Raw genomic sequence first — 8,644 nt, 5'->3', positions numbered from 1 at the left:
TTTATATTTTTACTCTTGCAGGTAATTAAAACAGTTGGCTGTGTTGCTTGGGGCAGATAATCAACATGGACAAAAATCTCCATTGTAACCACTGTTACAATTTTATTTAATGAGAAGTCTTGGGCAAGCTAAACAACAGATGGATCTCCCAGACTAATGTAACGCAATACGATATAATTGACCTGAAAGTGTGCATTTAAATACGCATCTCCTCTTGGGTATATATTAAATTGGCTATTTACATTAATTATGAGCTTAATTGTGAAAGACGGCTAGCTAATTTCACGAGGAGTTTCATCTAGTTTGTCACATACAAGGAAGAAGAACAGCAGTTGTGGAGGTGCTGTGTCCTATTGGTTGGTTTGGGTGGATCTGCTCAACAGTTGGAAGGGCCTCTTTGAGAAGCTGCTGCACAGGTGGGCCAGGTTAAAACCACTGAGAGCATCCCATGACCAGGGAGTTGCGGTTCTCTTCTGGCTCATGATAGTCTATGGTTGTAGGATTCCATGATTTACCGCTTGATCCCATGAATGATCACACTGGTGCATATAGGGGGACAGTGAGTGGTGGCCTGGGTTAGGTGTCACCTAAACCAGCCTTGTTGCACAAGGACCTGGAAGAGCAAAGCAGTGATGAAGTGAGAATTGCCCTTTGCTGAGGCTGGAGCTGGAAAACATCACTATGTCCATCAGCAGCTTGTTTAGCAGTCTTCGTCTGCACCAAAAGGATTTGCTGACTTTCGGAACACATGGAATAAATAATTGATACCTCATGAAGGGGACTATAAGGTCTCAGCCATCAAACTGATGGGAATTATCCTCTTTGGAGGCTAAGGCCAGACTGTATGCAATTCTGCTGCTACGTGTCTGACTATGACGTAATGCAGGAGAGTTAATGATGCGTCAATATTTTCATGTACCATTTTACTGTCTGCTCTTCATTAAACCCTCTTAGTGTCTGAAAAATCATTTCTCCCCAGTCGCTAAGGAACTTGGTAGAGCTTTCTGTTCAGGGCTCATTCTTGGAGAGGTTCTCCAGACTTTACTGCTGGAACAAAGCAGTGTTTGTGCAGGCAAGAGGGACCCAGCAAAGGCCACCTCCAACTCTGCTGTGAAGCTTCTCAGACTTTATAGTGTTTGGGAATGCAAAGACTGTTGCCTAGCAGTTGCAGATGAAAAGCCTGTATCACAGAGGCTTCATCTCAGTTAGGCTGGGGAGGGACTGACCCCCGTGAGGTATGTGAAAATAATCTGTGAACACCACACAAACTGCAGGGAACAGCTGCGATCCAATGGGGCCAAAGCTCGGTGATGAGGGGCAGAATGTCCTGAGCCACCATCTTCAGGGCTGAGCAGTCCCAGCACTTCTCGTTCACATCTCATGAACCACTGCTGCAGCTCTTCACTGACAAAAGCACCCCAGTCATCTGCTGCACCTGGAGTGTGCCCCAGGGCTTGGCCCTGCATGCCATGCGTGCCTCCAACCCCAGCAGGGGAGGCTGCGGGGGAACCAAGGGTCAAGCCCATCCCATGAACTGCTAATGAGCAAACAGGCAAGGAGAGGGGAGTTTTTTGGCTTCCTCCTGTGTCGTGTAACTAGATATGAGGATAAAGGTGACAAGGTCATTCCTTCTTTTAGTGGAGACCCGGTCAGCCTCGAGTCACGACTCTTTCCATTGGCAGCCGGTGCAGGAGGGAGAGCCTGGTTAAATCCCTGCATTTGCCTCATGTCAATCACAAATGGGGCTGGGAAATGCCATGCAGTCCTCTATGCCACGGGTGCCGTGTCCCCTGTGGTGCTGCTCATCACTGACAGCACTGCTTAGGTGAGCTCTGGAGAGAGCTTGAATCTGCAAATTGTAGAATCATTAAGGTTGGAAAAGATCATTAAGATCACATAGTCCAACCATCAACCCATCACCATGGTGCACGTTAACCATGTCCCTCAGTGCTCCATCTCCTTGTTTCTTGAACACCTCCAGGGATGGTGACCCCACCACCACCCTGGGCAGCCTGTTCCATTTCACTACCAGTCTTTCTGAGAAGAAATTTTTCCTAATATCCAACCTGAACTTCTTCTGGTGCAACTTAAGGCCTTTACCTCTCATCCTGATGTTTTGGATTCAGGGAGATGTGTGTAAAAAACTGTACCATACCAGGAAACTGCCTCTCCTGAAACACTGTCCAGCACCTTCATAGTGACATTAATTGTTATTCCCAACTAGGCTGTGCTGTCTGGGATGGATTTAACCAGTGATGGAGAATGTTTGCACTTCATAATCTGCCTCTAAATTCTTCCAATAATCCACTATAACCGCTGTAATAGACTCTTCAAATTAAAATGCCTTTTAACAGGAAAATGAAGTTCTAGAAATGTATTGCAAAATTAGAATTACACACAAAATGAAATAATTTTGACATGACATATCTGGCTGTAAATTTGCCTTGCAACAGAAATATTCATAATTACAGTAATTTGCAGCTCAGCCTCTTGCTGTAGTTCTATGATCCTGTAATTGCTGAGTTGTCTGCAAAGTGCTGGTTGTGCTAGCTAAACCAGTTTGCAGCTTTGAAAGAACAGACAGCGAGCCAGCTCCAGCGCGTCCTAAAGCCATGGAAAACTTCCCAGCCACTGCAGTGAGCAGCAGGCTGGACCCCAGCTGGAAAGACAGATGCCGGCCTCCTGCAGAACAGTGCTTGGAAGGGCAGAACACTGGGATGGAAGCAGGAACTGCTTAAAACCATGCACGCTGATTCTACTGTGATTTGCTCCATCTTATCTGAGTAATTCTGGGTTTATATTGATACAAACGGAGAATACTCTGACAGACATCATGAATTAACTTCTGGCCTGTGGTTAGGATATAACAAAGCTGTTTGTTTCCTCAGACTGAGAACTGAATGTTCACTTCCTAGAAGCTGAAATTAGAAGAGATACAATTCAAGTAAATCCTTCTAGCTTAAAGGAGGATGCCCAGCGAGATCATTGGATGTTCAGGTTCTGCCGTAATTAATGACCTTGAGAAGAAAGTCTTTTTGTTGCTGACCGTATGTGAAATGGTGTAACTCACAGAGGTACATTCTGAATAACATAGTGAACAAGGATAGCATAGGAAAGGAGAGCCTGAGGTTTGAGTCCTTGATCCCAGGGCAGCACCTGTATTTAATGCTAGGTAAAGCAGAACACCTAAAACCTCTGCTCCTAAACTCTTCCTTCAGCACTCCACTATAATCTTGCTTCCATGAACCTCTATGGCAGAGTGATTCACACTCAGCCAGAATAGGGTCTGCAGTCTCCTTGGATATGGACACAATGGCTGTAAACTCCTCTAGTCCGAGGTGCAAAGGGATTTTCCACCTCCTAATAAATGCCTCTTTAAACTGAGCTGGAGGCAAGTTGTGCTGAATGGTCAGACAATAGACAATGCTGCAAAGACCAGAAATAACAGATGATTGGTAGGTTCTTTTCAGCTGGTTTGTTTTTGTTTTTGTTTTGTTTTGTTTTTTTAATAAAGCATGAAGAACTGTGTAGAACTATTCAAGCTATTTTTCTTCTGGTATAGAAAAGAAATCCTGATTATACTTATTCTCATAGTTTATAATATTAGGCAAGAAAATACACGTTTTTATATTTACACCAATGTTTTAGTCAGGCTTGTTCAGTTGTCGTTATGGAGTGCAGTGTTTAAACGATAACTCCTCTACTGAAATACATTGGATAATAAAGATCACCCACTTACAAAGCATTTCTCCCTACAGCTGGCAGCACGAGATGTCTTAGATAAAGTTCTTTGACCAGGGCTGGCAACGTACCAACCTAATTCAGCTAAGAGACATACCCAATAAGAACTGTCTGCTGTGCCTGGGGAAGAGGCAATAACAAGCTAATTTATCAGTGAGTTTAGGTGAGCATCAAGATCCAGTGCCACCATCCCTGCTGGCAGCCTGAATCTTCCCACTGACGGGCCGCCCACCTCCAAGTGCCGTCTCAGTCCTGGCTCATATGTTACACCATTTCATTATGTTAATTGTAACTTAATACATTTCGTAGTGAGAAGGTTCCCAGCACACAAAACATAATTGACTTGCGTGGACTCGCTGCTATGATGAACCCTGAATAAAGTGCATACCACGTGGCTTATGGCAGTTGGGTACAAATACTAGTATCACCAGAGAAATAAAGTAAGGCTCTTCAGCTTGTGTAGACCCTCTCAAAACACTGTTTTTGCATGTGACCTCTGGAAGGAGAGTCCAGGTGCAGGTGCTGCACATCCTCCCTTGCAGTCAGCTGAGCAGGGAATTTGCCAGTCGGGCTTTGTCCAATGTCTTTTAGAAACATGTTCCTTTCTCTGTTCAGTCCCACTAAGGTTTTCTCATCATTTAACTAGGTCTTCTGCTACCACAGCTTGCAAGTGCTGACCTTTCTGTCCAGGGAGCAGTCCAACTTTGGAAGTCAACACAATTAGGGTGGCTCATCCACACTCTGCAATGCACCCCATGCTCCCCAGTCTGCACTGAGAGCTGCTCACCCTTCTTCCTGCTAGTCCTTTTTCTTCTGGAAACATGTCTTCTGAACTTTCTTCAGGAAGCAATGGTCTTTATTGGGACTCCAGTGCAGGAACGTGGGGGCAAGCTGCAGTAAGGTAAACTTTCCCTTCCTGTTCTTTCCTCCCTGCATGCCCACTATCCCAAGTTAAGTACTGATGCCATCAGCAATCAGAGCGGCGTTAAGAGCTGCAGCCTCACCACCCCAACAGAAAACCCTTTTAGAGTATTCAACTCTGTCTATATCTTTTCGCTTTTGTTTTGCTTCTGTTAAGTCTTTGTGATAGCAAGAATCCCGATTCTTCTTTTAGGACATTTCCTTCATCCTCTTCTCCATCTTTTTAATTGTAAGAACCTTCCTTAACATGAAGAGCTGTGGATACGGATTCCTGGTGCCTAATACCACGTTGCCTATGTAGGGAGACACGGGTGCCTGCAGAGACAAAGCTCATCACCCAGCTGGGCTTTGTGATGGGTCCCATGATGACCTACAGCACATGATACCAAGGATCTGTCTTCTCAGCAGTTTTCCTTGGCTTGATTCCAAATCCTGGCTCAAGTTTATGCTTCCCCATGGACAACCGGCAATCACTGCATTAAGTTATCGTCTTCTATCATCTCTGGTTTCCACCCTTTTAAAAAAAAAAAGAAAAAGGAATAAAGAAGAGAAAAGCGACATGACAAGAGGGTTGTTATATCAATAAGGAAAGCAATAAAAACATTGACTTTATGGAGTCTCCTGCCCTGGGGTGTATGTTTTGTAAAGCACTTTTTCAGTCGGTGCCAGGCTGGGATTACTAAATGTGATAACCAGATTCTGATAATCTGTATGTACAACAAGCTGAATAGCTGGACAGTGCAAATTGCACTGATTTTTGTCATACTTAATGGAAGTTATTATTCTGTCCTTAACGCTTCCTTAACTTTCAAAGCAATGTGTGGCGCTTTAGCCTGGCCCCATACTGCTCCTGTTCAAGACAGTACGAATTTTATCTTTGATTTCAAAGGGAACAAGCTGAGACCAATGGAGCCAATAGCAACTGCGCTACAAGGCTATTCTCCTGGTGGAAAAACAGGCTACTGTATCAGATTACTTCTAACTGTGAAGCACCACGGTGGTGGTACCATTCAAATATTTGCCCTGTGACACACCATGTGGCTCAATGCACTTCCAGCTGGTGCTTCACAGCTACCGTGGTGCAGAGTAGGTGCCCATTTCCTCTATGTCATAGCCAAAGTCCAGCTCCGTTGGCAGTGACTCCATAAAATGTCAGTAGAGCTTGCTCTTCTGTGGTCAAAGGTAAATTGAGTCATTCTTGATGAAGTATCCCTTAATTTCCTTTATTTCACCGAATAACACAGTAAACAAGCTATAAATTTCATAAAGAGATTATAGAGAAGGAGAGTTGCCAATACAATCTTGCAAATGCTGAACCTGAAATTGCCTTTTGTTTGCTGCTTTATAGTACATCTTTTCTTCATGCCCTCTAGAGCTGACAGAATAGCACTTGTTTAAAAAATATGTGACAGAAAATGCCATGGGAAGAAATGTATTGTTAAATCTCAGCCAACCCGCAAGAAGGCTCAAGCCGGGACTGTCAACACATGCAATCCCGATTTAACGTCTGCTCTTTGCAGCTAAAGAAGGCAGGGTAGCTAAGCACAAATTAATTAAAAGGCTGAAAGGAAAGAACAGAGCAAATTTTATTCTTTCCTAATCCCAGCCCAAATGCAGTTGGCAAATACCTATCTAGCGTGCAGGGAAGTGGCTTCATTTTGTAGTCGCTACCTAGTGAAAGCTATAACCCAGTTTATGGCGGAATCATCATTTTGTTTGAAGTCACAAACAAAACTCCTGCTGATTTCAGTGCAGCGAGGCTTTCATTTGAGAAGTTTATCTTGTGCTGTTTCAGCAATTCCAAGAAACCAGTATTAGTATTTTTTTTTCCAGAATCATGTGTTTCTTGGTCTGTATATTTCAAGCAACTCATCATAATCACGCTGCACATACAGTGTGACAATATTTATTTCTCAGAGCTGCGGGATGCTGTTTTATTGCTTGGCCCTCATTGGAAACACACTACATCAGCCAGGCAAAAGACTCTGGCACTTAGACTGACCTTTCCAAGAAGAGATGTGCTCAGGCTCTTGGTATTGCCAAACTCCTCGATGACTGAAGGTACCCACAAGGTCTGCCTGCGAATGCCTCTTTGTTTGGCTTGGTTCCACCATAGAAAACAACGTGTGTCACACCCCATCAGAATCACTCAGACCCATTCTGGACACTCTGGACACTTGCCAAATGAAAGCAGCTAGTTTCGCTATAGCAAAGCAGAGGTTTCAACTTGTGGATTGAAGACACTTACAAAGAAGCAATGCATAAAATCAAAACAACCAAACAGACAAACAAAAAAGCACGTCAAAAGTTAAAGGATGTTTGATAGCCACCCTTGCCCATGCCATCGCTTAAACCTCCTCTGAAGCATCACTGAGCACTGGAGACTAAACCCAAAGCAGGGAGCAGCCCATTTTGGAGGTGCTTTTTTTTTTTGGCACTCCAATATTCCAAGAGTGCCACTGAACCTGACTGTGTCGGGGTTTCACTGGGTGCCAATTAATCTCAGAGTTCACAGGTTCCTTTCTTCTATTAAGCAACTGAAGGAAATCTACATTATTTTTGTGAGAATTAAGCATGTTTTAGTAGTGATCTGGATGCAGGATGTTAGTGCCATGCTAATGTTCCTGATCCAGAACTTAAACTCACCCTAGATTGCCCTTCACTGACGACATGACTTGCCCAGAGAATTTCTGATAGCGTCACAGCAATGTACACTCTGCTTATCATAGAAAGAATTACACACAGTGTTATGACAGCCTCTTGGATTTGTAGGAGACTAGTGCTGGCTTTCCATTGACACTGCGTATGAGGTTATAGTAGGTGTCACCTCCCCACCCTCCTTACGTCAGTATTACGAAGCCATTGTAACATGTGCTATTGTATCATCAATGGCTGTACAGTCACCTTCTGCAGCTGCTGCTGTGCAGGGCTGCAGTCAGTCTGCAGCAGGGCTAGGAAAGCCTGGTCCCCTGTAGCTCTGTGTCTTCAAGCTGTGAAACTCTAGAAAGCTTTGACTATGGGGTTTTCATGCAACATCCTTACCTTCTCTCTCTGTCTTCAACTCTTGTCTCCATCCTCATGTGGTATCAGGACAGGATATGATTGGGACCTCTAAATTGTAGAAATTGCATATAGCTCAGAAAGAATTGCTGGAGGCTGGAAGAAAAAAAAAAAAAAAAACATGGAAAAAAATAGGCATTTACAGAAGTCAACTATCCAAATTTCAAGACCAATGGAAAGTAGGTTAAAAAGGTAAAATACTAGATGCAAGGCTTTCGCTTTCTACCATATTGCTGAACAAAGGGAGTAAAATGGTAACAAGACTTTATAGCCAGTGCTAGGGCAGTGCTGCTGGGTACCTCACTGGCAGGGATACTTGTGCTCCATAGCAAAGAGCCCCATCATCGGGGGCATCTAACAAGTTACCAACTCAAAACCAAAGAAATACCATCAGAACAGCCTTTCAGTTCTCTAAGGCTCTATGATCCTTGCCAAAGTAGGTCAAAGTGTTGCACACCAGTTTTAGCAAAACTCTTGGAAGAGTCCTGAAAGAGGGAAGAAACCGAAAATATTTTATTTCTTGATGACTTTGCAATCTGCTTTGCCTTACTTGAAGAAGCAGTTAAATATATACTGTAATAACAATTATGGCAATTGAGGCAACAGCAGTTGTCATGAAGAGAGAAGCAACACGTTCATATAATTATGCAATGGTCTAAATTATTTTTCCAGTAGGTTGCAAACACTTCTGATTGAATCCCAGATGTTTCTTGCATTCATTACAAACTTTTGCCTGAAGATCTAACAAATAGGAAACACTTCTTTACAGAAAGGGTGGTTAAACACTGGAATAGGCTCCCCAGGGAGGTGGTCGAGTCACTGTCCCTGGTGGTGTTCTAACCTGTGGATGTGGCAGTGTGGGTTAGTGGGCAAGGTTGAGGGATGGTTTGGATGTGGTTCTCAGAGATATGATTTAGCAGAG

The 8,644-nt window shown here is 43.7% G+C and overlaps 1 long non-coding RNA gene across 2 annotated transcripts in view; it reads right to left on the bottom strand.

Moving 5' to 3' along the window:
• Window positions 1-3,603: 3,603 nt before the first annotated feature.
• Window positions 3,604-8,644, bottom strand: part of LOC107308122 — a 13,678-nt gene continuing 8,637 nt past the window's right edge. For both annotated transcript variants that reach the window (XR_001552650.2, XR_001552649.2), the window contains 3 exons: window positions 7,705-7,818; window positions 6,665-6,865; window positions 3,604-5,176 (listed from right to left, as the gene is read on the bottom strand). This is a non-coding gene — a long non-coding RNA (uncharacterized LOC107308122). The remainder of the gene's footprint in view (window positions 5,177-6,664; window positions 6,866-7,704; window positions 7,819-8,644) is intronic.

Source organism: Coturnix japonica, chromosome 1, assembly GCF_001577835.2.
Source record: "Coturnix japonica isolate 7356 chromosome 1, Coturnix japonica 2.1, whole genome shotgun sequence".
NCBI lineage: Eukaryota > Metazoa > Chordata > Aves > Galliformes > Phasianidae > Coturnix > Coturnix japonica.
This window is presented reverse-complemented; position numbering and strand designations above follow the sequence as displayed.